Source organism: Schistocerca serialis, chromosome 7 (assembly GCF_023864345.2).
Source record: "Schistocerca serialis cubense isolate TAMUIC-IGC-003099 chromosome 7, iqSchSeri2.2, whole genome shotgun sequence".
NCBI lineage: Eukaryota > Metazoa > Arthropoda > Insecta > Orthoptera > Acrididae > Schistocerca > Schistocerca serialis.
In genome coordinates, this window is record NC_064644.1 from 41248051 (window position 1) to 41263996 (window position 15946).

Sequence of the window (15946 nt, forward strand, 5' to 3'; positions counted from 1 at the left end):
GAAGATACGGCGCAATGCCAACACACGCTGGCCCCAGCTCCTTACGGCATAGGCTGTAACAGAAGAAGAAGACACAGTGGAAACAACCAGAAGCCAATCACCTCTAGAAGACGCACCGCCAGAATAAATAGGAGGCAAAACATGTATATGTTGTGAACTCCGCTTTACTCGAAGACTGAAGTTTCTTCGCGAAGAAGCCACGCAGCGCAACCGATCAGTCTTCTGTGGCAGTTGAAAGTGTCAACATGGATTCCTCCAAAGTCCTTAACATGCCTCAGCTATTAGGGAGGGGGACGAGACCAACCGACGAACGCTTTGGTTTATGGTTACTACTGGAGAACCTGGACAATCTTGTTTCTGACATTGGCAACATAAATTACACCCAAAATGGTACGCTTCTTAGCTAGAAGAATTTAAATGTGCTTACTGCTATTACAGAAACGTTTTGCGATAACATTATGGTAGTTACAATTTGTGATCAAGGGGACTGTCATCAGCAGTTAGAGAAGGGACGATCTGTAATGTTAAAGAAGGAGGTGTGTGGCTCAATTAACTATTATCTACGTAGTAGATTCTCCAAGTTCGTCACTGCAAGACATGGCGTCAAGGCGAAGCTACCATTTCTCCTACATGGAAGCGGCAGTGTTACAGCAAGAGAAATAGTGGATAAAATCGGCAACGAAGCACTGGAAACCATTTCGAAGAAATATAAAAATCCTGTGGCTATACCACATAAAGTAGAATTAGCCGACGTTAAATTGGGTGTTCTAATGGAAGAGTTGCCTGGAATATTGCAGCAGCTACTTGTAGACGATTATTACCTTTTGGATTTAGACATAACGCAAGACTTTGCGGGAATTTTTAATAAAGTGGAGATGTGCGACTTCCCAATATCGACCCACGACTTCTACATGGAAGGAGACCATCAGGGAAGCAGCAATGTGATTGTGGACAACGATAAGACAGCTGGAATTGACTGTTTAACGTGGATGAGGTACAATTGTAGAGTAAAGGTATATAACAAATTTATATGTCAAATCACAAGTCCAGGAATAAAGAAAGTTATCGGTAACCATCTTATAGACTTTATAAAGTGTCCAGAAACGCGACTAAGGGAAACTTCTACATCTTCTTTGGCTAAGGAGCATGGTATTACCAAGCTGGAGGCTACTGTATACAACTACAGAATGGATCGTGTGTTCGACCCAGTGCAGAACTGTTTACGTGTATTAGAAACTAACAAGCAGTATTTACAATGTGCTCCACTTTACTCTGTGCCAATTTCGTCTATGTGGTGTCGGCTAACTAATAATTCACAGAATAGTTGCTGTGTGGTGTTTAATAACGTTCTGCAATTTTTCTACTGGGGTAATAAGAACATTCGAAAATTGACTGGTGTGCAAGTAAGTCTGCTGGACTCTCAGGACCGAAAAAAGCTTATAAGTTATGCCCTGTCTGCATACAGTTTTAATTATCTACCTGTAAACTATGTAGAGGTTCTTAACACAGACTCCAACAAAGACAAAATTAGTATTACGCAGAAGCGTTATGTTAAATCAGGAGAAACTTATTTTTCTCAATCTAGAACCCTGTTATGCACAATACAGTACGATATAGATATCGCCGATTTGGGACTGGTTCCTACAAATAATGTTATACCCCAGGTCTTAAGAAAAACAATAAATGTATCATACAGACTTAAACTATTCCCCATTAAAGAAATTACTCCTTTAAGTGCAGTTAATGTTTTATGTGCACGAAAAAGGACTCTGGAAATGGATGACATCGAACTAAAGAAAAGAAAACTAGAGTCTACAGAGAATACAGCTGCCATAAAGGAAGACTATAAGCTGCAAATGGAAAAGGAGGAGACTACTGCGGATGTGCAGGCCAGGTTTATGTACGGATTTAAACACAGTGTATGGAAAAATCTCTCTACGAAGGGGGAATACAAAATATTGGCATTTACAGTAAAGAGCCATGGAAACTGGTCACGTGTTGGAATACTGGCCGAAATCAGTGGAGTCGAGAACGTTTACTATATCAAGGGATACACGAAACATGCGTTTATTAAGCTCTGTTCCCATTTGGATCGGCTTAAAAAGCATGGTTATATTATATCTAAGTGTGGCGAACTGGATGTTGTCCACCTAGCAGCAACAGAACAACCACTTGCCGAGTTTAAAACTGATCGAATAACTACATTTAATGGACACTCGTCTGTAAAAGTTGTAAACTTAAAAGTTCTTCACAGAAATGCCTCAAGAATGTGGAGCTGAAGAGTTGCCGACATACACACAGGAAGACGTGGAACGCTTTAACTGTAGCGTCATGGCGGAGATACGAGGAAAAATTAAAATCCCCGAATGCTCTCGTCTAGAAGAGCTGCAAGAAGGAACAGATCTAATAGTTAAAGCCATAAAACAAATACTTTACAGGAAGAAAATTAGATATGTATTAAAATTCGAGTACATACCTTCTCTGTATTTGTCAAATTACTGGTTGGAGAAAGAAATACATGATTCAGATGTGGATTTAAGTTATAAGTTAAAAATTAAATTGGACATTATAAAAACTACACCTAAGAAAAATAAAGAAAGAGTTGTTTTCTGTGTGTAGATGTATATGCGAAGTTAATAAATATTTTGTACGAGAATTTAGACCTGTCTTATTTGTTAAGCTAGCCCAAATCCTAAGACATTTCCCATTACAACGATCTATGTGCCTGTGTTTCGGATGTGGAACTGAGCGGTTGGGTGACCTTGAAAACTAGTTGAAACTAGGTAGTTGAAAGCGTAGCGAACCCCTTTTCGCACCTATATGAATTAACGGAAGGTTAAGTATTTGTGAGATAATATAGAATTTGAGTGTTTTTTTTTTATGTAGGTATGTCAGTTGAGAGTGATGGTTCACGCGTACGCGCGCGGGTTTTCGTGCAGATCTTGGATCAGGTAAGCGGACCATGAAGAGTGAATAATGAGACTCGGGTGATTAGTTAACTTAGTGAGAGCGTTGTTTTTGCCACAACGGCACGTGGTGGATCCCCTGTTGTGACGTCAGGGAAGATTCCACTCTGGAGCAAACAACTTTGTCGCCAAACGTGTTGTTTGTCCGCCACGAAACCACGTGGTGGATCGCTAACCGACCGTTATGACGTCCGCATCGGCAGGTTCGAACCTGTCTAGGAAAACAATTTTGCCGCCATAATGGTGGCGTGACGTCAGAATCGGCAGGTTCGAGCGAGCAAAACATGTTTGCGCCGCTGGACCCGGGCGGTCCGCGCGACGGGAGGCTCGCAACACCTCACAGCCGTAAGCGGCGCCAGGGGCGGCGACGATTTGAACTAATTCAGTTCGGGCCTGGACCTCGTGCATGCTGGTGCGATCTCATATACGTACGAAAAGGGGTTCGCTACGCTTTCAACTACCTAGTTTCAACTACTTTTCAAGGTCATCCAACCCCTCAGTTCCACATCCGAAATACAGGCACATAGATCGTTGTATATGGCAAACGAGTTAGGATTTGGCAGTTCATCAAACTTACATATGTGCGTTATTTAATAAGCATAATCTTGCCATGACTTTGTAAGCTGGCGCTATTAACAGTTTTCACTGCATTCCAGTCCCCTATGATGATAATGCATTTTCTTTCTCGATGAGTTCTTGTATTTTCTCACAATATTCTTCCACTTCCTCATCTCTGTGCTGGCTGGTTGGCATATATACCTGTATTAATACCAAATCTTTTGAACTACCCTTCAGTCATCATCAGTCTTCCATCAATATATTGTACCTTCATTACCTTATTTTTCAACTTTTGCCCTATCAATATTCCTACTCCGTTTTCACCACTCTTGATTTCCCCTGAGTAAAACAGTTCATAATCTCCCCATTCATTTCACACAAACCGAGGGCATCTAATCTGTTCCTTTTCATCTCCTGTTTTGCATTCTCTAGCTTTCCTGCTTGCAGAAGTGTCCTCACATTCCATGTTCCAATCCGTATCTTTCCTCCCTTCACTGTCCCTCTCTTCCTTTCAAATATGTCTACCCTGAATGTGTTCCCTTCCCAGAGATCCTAATGAGGGGATGCTTTAACTCCGGAATCTTTCACATGGAGAGACATACCATGTACTGCTTGGGAATGTAATGTGGTAGTTTCTCATTACTTTCCACATAGGAAGTAGGATGCCCAGCCTGAAGTCAGCCGCTCACCATTAGTCAGACACTGTCTGTAGCCGCCCCTCTGGGGTTCAGTCACTACTTGTACTCTTTTTGTACCCAAAGAGAAGGAAGGGATGAAGATACAGTAGGAAAATTTGGATTAAGAAGAAGAAATGAGAGAGGTGAACGACTAATTAGTTTCTGTGGTGTCACCGCCAGACACCACACTTGCTAGGGGTAGCTTAAATCGGCCGCGGTCCATTTAGTACATGTCGGACCCGCGTGTCGCCACTGTGTGATCGCAGACCGAGCGCCACCACAAGGCAGGTCTCGAGATGCGATATAGCACTCGCCCCAGTTGTACGACGACTTTGCTAGCGACTATACTGACGAAGCCTTTCTCTCATTTGCCGAGAGACAGTTAGAATAGCCTTCAGCTAAGTCCATGGCTACGACCTAGCAAGGCGCCATTAGCCTTACATAGTTTGATAGTTATCATATGAAATGTCTCATCAAGAATGCTGTATTCACATCAAAGAATAAAAGATAAGTATTCGAGGAGCTGCATACTTTTCTTATGAGAATTCACTACTTATCCTGTTCCAGAATTCACGCCCGTCTGCGTTAGATAGCGTGCATTTCGGCCTACTTTATCTACAAGGTGTTGGCACATTTACCAACACATCAGTTTCTGTAAAGAAAATTCATTAGCAGTGGGTAACACATTATTTGAACACCACAAAAGGAGGCGTTACACATGGATATCAAATTTGAATAGGGAAAGATATCAGCTGGACTACATCGTGATACAAAAAAAGGTTTAGGAACTGTTTGAAGAATGCTAAAGCTTATCCAGGAGCGGATATAAATTCAGACCACAACCTAGTGATGGGAGAAATACAAGTGAAGTTGAAAAAAATCTGGAGAGGTAAAGCAAAGGAAAGACTAAACATATAATGACTCAAAGAGGTAGGAAAGGCATCAGATTTGGGGAACAGATCTATGGAAAAATGGCAGAGAGTTAGTGTTGATGAAAGTGTTAATGACAAGTGGATAAAAATGAGGGAAGGACTCATGGACTCTGCCAAAGAAGTACTAGGCGTTAAGAGTATCCCAAAGCAGCAGGAAAGAATGGATAACAGAAAAGATGTTGAAAAAGATGGAAGAGCACAGAAAGTGGAAAATTGTAGAAACTGAAGAAGGCAAAAAGAAGTACAGGAAACTGAATAATGAATTAAGAAGAGAAACTGGAGAAGCAAGAAAAAAATGGATGAAACGGAAATGCGACGAAATAGAGAAAATCGAGAGAGAGGGAAAGTATGAAATGATGTACAGACTGACTAGTGTCCGCAGCTCGTGGTCGTGCGGTTGCGTTCTTGCTTCCGGCGCCCGGGTTCCCGGGTTCGTTTCCTGGCAGGTCAGGGATTTTCTCTGCCTCGTGATGACTGGGTGTTGTGTGATGTCCTTAGGTTAGTTAGGTTTAAGTAGTTCTAAGTTCTAGGGGACTGATGACCATAGATGTTAAGTCCCATAGTGCTCAGAGCCATTTTTAGACTGGCTAGTGAGATAGTTTTTGAACGTAAAAGAAAGAGGAATAACATGGAAATAGAAAGAGCGGATGGTACTCTAGCAGAAGAACCACATGAGGTTTTGAATAGATGGCAAGAATATATTGAATGTCTGTATAAGGGAGATGAAATGCTAAGCGAATTTAAGGTTGAAGAGGAGCAATATGTGCCGGAAGATGGAAAGGGATTTACCATCTTGGAAGCAGAATAGATGATTTGCCAGCAGAACTGTTGAATAGTCTGGGAAACAAGGCAAGAAAAGAAATAGTTTACCACTGTAACGAGATATATGACAAAGGGGAATGGCCCGAGGAATTCGCTGCAACAGTTATGATACCAATAGAGAAAAAGAGAAATACTAAAAAATGTGAAGAGCACCGGACCATGAAATGAAACTTTTAATAACCTGTATGTTACACCCGAAAATTACAAATATTCCAATGGGAATGAGGATGAAAGTAATACCTTCGGTATTCCTTCCCTCCTCATGGGAGGCAGTGTAATATTAGTAATTTTCGCCTCACAAACATTAATATACGCCCAATAGTAAATGCCTGATGGCCTAAAGTTATCAAACAATTGTAACGTAAAAGAAACGAACCATCGCATAGTAGCGACAGAATTTATTATTCTTTATCTTTGCCGTTCTTGCGCGGTGCCTGTAAATCTCTATGTACATGTATCAATTAATGGTATAAAAAAGAATTCTGTTGTTTCAAGACAATTGAGGCTTTTGGCGCCTCACCTTTTATTGTTTGTATTCTATGAAAGGCGGACGCGGACTTGGTGCGTTCCGCAACTGTATTTTATATTTTATGTGAAAATATTGGGTGAATATGCTAATTGTTATTTTTTCCAATCAGAAAACATGTAGTTTCTTGTAACTGATTACGAACAGACAACATCAAGAGGACATTTTGACTGTTACGTATTTAACCACAATGGTCATCTATTGTAATTTAATATGAAAAGGTACGTAGCATTAAAAAAACGCGTGTTAAAGATAAGTGTGCTTATTCTAGTAAATTAACCTTGATAATTTCCATCTCCTTATTTACCTGTAGGATAATTATTTTGTGTTACTTCATCAGCAGAAATTACGATCACGCTAATGGGCCGAACGCAGCATGAGGCAGAAGGAACATTACCATTTTCCTATTATTTCTGAACCAACTTTTTTGTGTAGTATTGCATTTCTTTTAAAGTTTATAAATCTTCTGGTTCCTTAGTGTTGATCCGGGTATGACTACATCGCGACTATAAAAATGCACAGAAATGATAATGTTTCTTCCGAACGATCTCAAATATATATCAATATGCTGCTCTTTTTCAGGTATTTAATGCTCAACGTATGTTATTATAATAGTGTAATCAATCCCTGATTCTGTTGCCAAGTGGCCCACCAAAATATTCACTTTTTCGACATTTTTCAAAATAAAATATAAAATATAAATTCTTTTTCTTTTCGTCCCCCAAGAGCAACGCTACACTTGGCGCCCGAACAGGGACTCGATCAAAAATCATTTCATGTATGTGTTTAAAAATTTTTCAGTGCTTGTTCTAATAATTGTTTCATTTTTTCATGTGGATGCAATTCAACCGAGAAAGAGAAGTGGAAAACCTTTTAATTAATTCAGAAGAACGATTGATGAAATTACCAAAAAACGCGAGTATCCAGCCATATCACCATCAAGACAGCCATAGTAAATGAAATTTTTATACGCAGTAGCCAAGCTTTCGTAGTGACGTTGCATCTTTCGAGTTGATCAGAACGTAAACCTGTCTTTCCTTACCTTGAAACAGCTTTATTTCAATTTGACCATAGTCCATTCTTATGTAGTTAAATTCAGTGAAAGTGTACCATTGTTGTCAGTGCATAAAAAAATTACGATATGGCGGATAATTACGCTCAAAGCTGGTAAAACGTGTGATATTTCATTTGTTTGTAATTAGTAGGAACCATCTTGTCTTCTTGGCGTACATGAACGTCAGTTGTTATCCAGAGTTAAAATTTCAACTTAGGTCCCAGTAAGTCATAGCACTACGTCACAGACAAACGACTGACGGCAGTGACAAACAATATCTGTAGCATTTTGACGTTTGACAAATAATTCATGAACATGGCTGACGGTAAACAGCGGACACAAACAAAACCAGACGACAGCGGTGATGCGAATGGACCTCACTATCCATTACGATCACGCGCGAGGCAGAAGCAGCCTCCACCGAAGTTTTAGAAGCTGGTCCAAGTGTGCAAACTATTGCCGCTTTTGAAAAAAATGACTTGGCCACAATGATCGAAGCAATAATGGAACGCAAGTTCGAAAGTCAAAGACAGAGAGAAGCGCAAAGACAGGAACGTGAAAAGCAGGAAAAATTAGAGGAAAAGGCCCGCGAAGAAAAAGAGAAGGCCGAAAGACGGCATAATGAAAATCAGGTCCTTACAAATCTGTGCAATTCAGTAAAAGCAGACATAAATTCAGTAAAAACAGAAATAAATTCAGTAAAAACAGATCTGCAAACGGGGATAAATGACCTAAATACACGGTTAAATTTGGTAAAGGCCGAACTAAAGGCAGACATAACAGCTGATTTAAATACCCTGTTGGGTAACGTCCAAAGCCAAATCAGTAGTCAGATCACGACCATGAGGCTAGAAATTGACACACAAGTAGAGTCAAAAATAGAGGATATTTCAAAACGGGTAGATGAAAAAATCGTAGCAGCCAAGGGAGTGATAAATTCAGAAGTGATGGAATATCAAAAACAAGCTGCGACCTTAAAAGAAGATTATACTGCAATCTCTGATGAGGTCAAAGGAGTTAAAACCGCAGTAGACACGATCGAGAATGTTGTTGATGATCTTTCCAAACAGATTGAGACCCTTAATGTAGAGGATCAAATAAAGAATACCGTTAAGGCACATGCTGAAGCATTGTCCGACCACTACCAAGAGTGGATTAAAAACAAAGACGGATTCATAGAAAACAAGGTCAAGAACGAACTCAGGGAAACTGTCAAAAACGTGACCTTTGAAATATTGGCAGCCCCTGGAAAAACAGGAGACACGGTGATGTCAGAATTAGGCCAGATAAGACGAACGTTAGCCCAAGATTTACCTGAATGGCGTCAACAGATAGTTGATGAAGTTCGTACACTATAATGTCAAGTTGAAAATTCCCCACGTCCCGTGTCAGGATGTAATGAACAACAGCAGGTACATTACCGTTCACCATTTGATAACGCTCAAACTCATAGTTCTATAGAAGCACAATTTAACCAGAGTACCAGCCCACCCACTTTTGTCAGTTTGATGCAGGAGGAAAGCGGGATCAAACATCGTGTTTTTCCGACCTTTCACCCACAGAAATGAGAAATTCATCCTATAGTGTTGCTCCGAAATTTTTCAGGAATTTTCCCGAATAGCTGGAGTGACCGCCAGCGAATTCAATTCGTTACTGGATTTATCGTAGGCGATGCTGCCTTATTGGGAACGGAAATGGTCGACTCTTGTAAAAGCTACAAAGAGTTTGAACAGATGTTTTTATCTAAATTCTGGAGTTCTGGTGTGCAGCAGCGCCTGAGAAAAGAGGTTTACAACGCCGAAGTGTTTATCAGTAAGCGCGGTGGTTTGAGAAGATATTTTGAAAAGTATTTAGCGAAAATTAAGTTCTGGGATTCGCCGATCACCGCCAAAGACGTTATTATGATTCTAAAAACTAAGATACCGATTGAGATCGGAGAAACGTTAGTAAATGTGTCTGAGGACGATACGGACACTTTCCTATCTGTGTTAGACTCGTTAGATCTGATTTACGAGGACGCTAGAGTTGATGTTGGCAACGCCCACTTCAGTGCAGGCGGCCAGCAAAATACAGAATACGCAGGCAACAATGGTGGCCGAGCGAAAGCGCGTCACAGCGACGGCCAGTACCAACCCCACAACGATTTCAAAAATAAACACACTACGTTCTCCAACAGTAAATACAAAAATAAGTACAATAACGGCCAGAGATACAATCCAATATGTAATTCGTCACCACCTTAGTACGGAAATGCACTTTATAATACACAGCCCCAGCAATATGGAAACACGCAACCGATCAACGGTAATTATCAAAACGATCAGTCTTACAATTCAAATCGTTAGTGGAAAGGAAATAAATGGCATAATCAAGGTGGAGACCGACGTACACCTTTCAATAACGGTTACAATCAACACAAGCCACAGCAAAATACCTTTCAGCCACAAAATAGAGACTTCACGCAACAAGCGAACGGACCTTCGGGAAGTCTGAAGCCTAAACGCCCGAATAATACGCAAATTTATTATGCGCAAGCGAATACGCCAGGACAAGATCCATTTCCAAGCGAGTTCGTACCACAAAACCAACACCAGTTCCAGACGGAAGAAACTTTAAGAAATATAAATCAGCAGGAAAGTAAGCGTCGAGCGGAAAATTAAAAGCCGCACCTTTGAGCCTCCTAGAAGATGCTGCGGGTTTGAATGGGGGCACCCTGTCCCTTAGTCCAGAGACAAACTTACGGGATGATCTAGTAGCAGACACTGAGAGGAAAGACAACGATGACGTATGGGACGAACAAGTTCAAGCTTCCATAAGAGTATCAATTGCCAACATACCAGTAACTGCCATTGTAGATACAGGAGCTAATATAAATGTCTTATCTTTATGTTTATTTAAGCAAATATCCTCTGTATGCAAAGTTTTATCACTTTCAATTCAAGGTTGCACCGTTTCGGGAGCAATTGGTCCACTAACACAACGTGTAAATCTTCAGACTCAGCTTCAAATCCAGATAGAGTCTATTTCAGTAACGTGCATTTTTCTTATTGTTAAAGACCTATCAGTGCCATGTATCCTGAGTATGGAATTCTTGAGGCAGACGAAAGCTAAAATTGACATCGAGTGTGGAATCTGTACTCTAGTAGCGAGCCAGCAACAAGTAACTGTAAATTTGTTAAGAAGTAAAGTGAAGACAAACTTTGGTGTGCTTCAAATAGCAGTACGGCCATGGACTAAAAGACAACAGTACAGTCAGACAGAAGACATGACAGATCTTGAAAGTGTTCATGACGATGAGTATAAAGACCTAATTCCCGGTCAGAATGAATTATACGGTGAAGCTAGTGAGTCCACTGAATTATCCAAACAACAGAAGAATGAGCTTTACAATTTGTTAACAGATTACGTTCAAGTATTTTCTAAGAAACCTGGACTAATAAAAGGCTTTGAATATCGAATGGATGTCCTGCCCCATTCAACCTACTGTAGAACAAGCTATTCCATTCCATATGCGAGACGCGAAGGTGTCAAGTGCGAGATCAGGAAAATGTTACGCTGGAATGTGATAGAAGTACTCATCCACCTTATTCGAGTCCTTTATTGTCTGTACTACAATCAGATGGTAGCGTAAGGCTAGTCCTAGATGCAAGATTAATGAATAAATTTATAGTACCCATAAGAACGAGACCAGAGGCTCTTGAAGAGCATCTGCATAAGTTTCATGGAGTTAAGTATTTGAGCACCCTTGATTTAAAAGCAGTTACTGGCAAGTAAAACTTGCGCAGGAGTCTAGGAAGTACACTGCGTTTATATTTGCAGGTAGATCTTACCATTTTAAAGTTGTACCGTTTGGACTAAATGTGAGTTTCGGAATTTTTTATTTCTGCCCTTGACTATGTACTAGGTCCTGAACTTTTAGATGAGGTAACAGTCTATGTGGATGACGTTCTTGAAGCATCGAAAAATTGGGAAGATAATGTGGCCATTCTGCAAAACGTATTTCAACGATTCAGAGAGTATGGTGTTACAGCAAATCTTAAGAAATCCAAGTTTGGAAAAAGTGAAATTAAATTTTTAGGACACATCATCAACCCTGAAGGAATTAAACCTGACCCGGAAAAATTGTCTGCTATAAAAACTTTCCAAACCCTGTTACAAAAAGGCAACTGAGAGGATTTATCGGTCTTACGTCATTTATCAGACATCTTGTTCCCAATCAGGTATTGAACAATCCTGCTCTTCACAACCTTTTAAAAAAGAATTCACATTGGAATTGGACGCCGGAATGCCAAGACGGATTTCAGAAAATTAAAGACATTCTGGTTAACAGTAACATTCTCCATCATCCTCAGATGGATAAGGAATTTTGTATTACAGCAGACGCTTCCTTTGTGGGTATCGGCGCTTGTCTTTTCCAGATTAAATTAGTAAATGGACACGAGCAAATCCAAGTGATCAGCTTTGCGAGTCGAGTGTTATCTGAGTGTGAAAAGTCTTATTCGGTTACGGAGTTGGAGGCACTCGCCGTAGTATGGGCTTTTAGGCGATTTAACTATTATATCTATGGAAGAAAAATTAAAGTCTATTCAGACCATCAAGCCTTATCATTCCTCCTTACATGCAAGTTGCAATATCCCCGTCTTACTCGATGGTGCTTATTCCTGCAGGAATATGACTTTGACATTATATATATAAAAGGTAAAGATAACGTTATAGCAGACGCACTTTCTCGCTCAGCTGAGGGCTTACCAGAAACCAGCGAACTGGTGGAACAAATGTCTAGCTATAAAGTTTTGTTAATGAAAGATCCAATTCACAGAAAGTATTTTCTTCGGTTATGTAGGCAGATTCAGATTCTTCAAAATACAGATCCAAAATGGAAAAAGGTTAGACAAATTCTTCACGAAAATCCAGCCCACAAGTTGTCCAAGTTTTATAAAGTTCATAACCAAGTGCTATTTCATAAGACGTCTGAGTCATCTGAGAGGTGGTGGGTTTGCATCCCTCGAAATTTCTTTGAACATCTTCTGTGGTACAGTCACATTTCATAGGGTCACTACGGACCAGAAAAATGTAAACGGAAAATCTCGACTTACTGTTATGTTTCGAATCTACATCAGAGAATCCATAAATTATTGAGAAACTGTGTCATCTGTCAAAAGGCAAAATCCTTAAACATTTCCACTTCAATCCCACTAAATCCAATAATTGCTGAAAGGCCAAACCAGCTTCTTAGTATTGATTTGGCAGGTCCACTACCCACAGGTAGGGGAGGCGCTAAATACTTAGTAGCAATCCTGGACAATTTTTCTAAGCACATAAGACTGTACGCAATGAAATCTTCTTGTGCAAATCCGATAATTCGTCGCATTGAAAATGATTATTTCCCACGATTCGGGGTTTCAGAATCAATCTTGTCCGATAATGCTTCAAATTTCACATCACGCCCGTGGCCTGCATTTCTTGCTCGCCATGGAATCAAACAAATTTTGATATCCCTGTTTCGACCACAATCGAATCCGACAGCAAGAATCTTCAAATAATTTAACAGATTTATAAGGACGTACGTTCCGAATAAGCAATCTAAGTGGGTAGACTTCGTAACACCTTTCGAACAGATTGTAAATCACCTTCCTCATCTGTCGACCGGATTCACGCCACATGAGTTAATGTCAAGATCAAAAGAAAGGAATGAATGGATAGATCCCCTTCCAAAGTTACAAGACAACGAATTGGACCTAGACGCAAAAATCAGGCAAGCTCTCGTATCATTGACAACGTATGCTTACCTCCGAAAAAAGGCATTTGATAAGAAGGTAAACAGAGTTATAGATTTCAATGAAAGAGAAAAGGTATTAGTCAGGACTCACTTTAAACCATCCCTGTTGTTAAAGAAGAATCGTAAGTGGCAACACATTTATGAAGGTCCCTTTGTGATAACGAGGAAACCACACATTGGTAGCTATTTGTTATCTGACCCTGCCACGAATAAAATCAAAGGATTGTTCCACCATCATGATTTAAGAAAATTTTATAACGCCAGGAATTAAGTTAATTTAAGCTGTAAGAAAATTCTAAGGTATTGGAGATCAGGATTAACCAATGAGTGACAAGAACTGAACTGAACTGACTACGGACGTTAACTGGTGCTAAAAGGAAACCTTATGTATTAAAACAACGTGTCTGGAAAAGAAAATACAGAATAAGTTGTAGACAAGTATTTACATGAATAATCTTTATGTAAACAGGAGGACATGTCCTAGAGGCGATTTTCAACTTTAGTTATAAGTTAGTATGTAAGAAAAATGATGTACTCGAGAGGTATTAATTAGCCCCGAGGTATTAAAAGGAGGAAAGAGGAAGGAGCGAATAATGCACTTCTCTCGCTAAATAGTAATTTGAAAATGAGCAGGAAGGACCGAATAATGCACTTCTCTCGCTAAATAGTAATATGAAAATGATGATTATATGTTCTTAGTATTAGTAAGTGAAATTTAATCGAGGACAAATTAATGACCTGTTTTAAAAGGAAATACTTAACGTCCAGACAAAAGAGGAAAGTAGTGTGAGAAGATTCGATTCCATGAGGTTATTCCCTATTTTCAAATGTGACGTAAATAAGGCGCAACCTGTTAGCGCAAAACAGGTAGATTTAACTTGTAAATTCCAGCACAGTGCTGTACCAGCGATAAAATAACATCTCTTTGAAGTAAACAGATACCTAGGATTAAGCATGAACAGATTGATAACGCAGTGCAATTGTTCTAAAAAGACCTGACGTTAACCTTAAGTAAAAGCGTGACGGAATAAAAAGTTATTGTATAACGCAAAGTAAGACGAGTCCAGACTATAAACAAGCTGAGTAAAGGAATATATGAGTAACATGGTTTATTATGGCAACTTCACGGTACTATTGAGCATTAGCGATACTGCAAATTCACAAGCTAGCAGCAAATAGAATTAGAATCTCGCCCAAGCTTCACAGGTCGCCACAGCAGCAAACAACACTCTAGTGAGAGGCTTATATATACAAATGATAATTAATACCCAAATGCGTAATGCATAAACTTGACGTAGTCTAAGAAATGAACAAAGAGTAGTAAGCAAGCTGCAGCAAGATACATATTAAATATACATGCTTGAAGTGATAGATTTTATTTGAAGTGCGTACTGCAATATTTGTTGTTTTCTCTGTGATTATGGATTATTGAAACCCTTTCCTAAGTGCAAATCCTTTAAGATCCTTGATCCTATCCACTCCCCAGGATCAACTTGTAAAGATGCACGTGTGCTTTGGTTCAAAATGGTACAAATGGCTCTGAGCACTATGGGACTTAACATCTATGGTCATCAGTTCCTTGAACTTAGAACTACTTAAACCTAACTAACCTAAGCACAACACACAACACCCAGTCATCACGAGGCAGAGAAAATCCCTGACCCCGCCGAGAACCGAACCCGGGAACCCGGGTGAGGGAAGCGAGAACGCTACTGCACGAGTGTGCTTGGGAAGTAAGGCACTACGTATAAAAATGAGTAGGTTCGCGACGTGCATATTGCTTTTGTAATGCGCAATGTAAATTAAATTTTCGACCTGGTTGAGGAGTAATTTAAATTCTGTCGATGATCCGCGAGTAGGCCCGCTTTGCCCACTTTTCTTTTTCGACTGTTTGTATTTCTACACGAAATCCAGAGGCGGAATTGCTATTTTCAAATCTGTCCTCGAACTTTCTTTAAAGGCAAGCACATACGAGAGAAACTTTGACATAAATGAAGCTCCCCTCACAAGTCACTAAATAAGATGAGCATTAAAAAAATGTATTGGGCCTACAAAATGAATAAGCAAGCGTGATAAAGATAACTATGAATGAAATTAATTTGTAAAGGAGATAGGAATGAATTTGGTCAAAGAAAAAGGACTCTTAATAGCTTACCTGAGACCGTAGGCATAAATAGTAAAAAAAAAGACTAATTAAGAAACAATTGTTGTGATTCAAAGTGGTCAATTAGATTATTTCTCGATTTAAATGAACTCTTGTAAATATTAGTATGTAAATCAATTTGTAAACACCGTGTGATGTCATGAAGCGACAATTTCTTTTAATACACCGTTCACGCAGACGCTCACCACAGTGCAAGTGAAGTTTTAAAGTTCGACGATTTTCAGTGGTAGTATTCTACTGCACCATATGTGTAAAAAAAATTCATTGATGTGTGCAGTGTGTAATAATCAGTGTCATTCCACACATGCAGTTGCAGCGGTAGCTACCACTCACCTGTGAATCCGTAATTGGATAGTGGACAGGAAGTAATGTGAGGCAGTTTCCGTGGCAGAAGCTCCCTCCAGCAATCTAAAAAGCACAAAGCCACGATCCGCCGAACAAAAGCGACGCACGGCACCTCAAACGCGA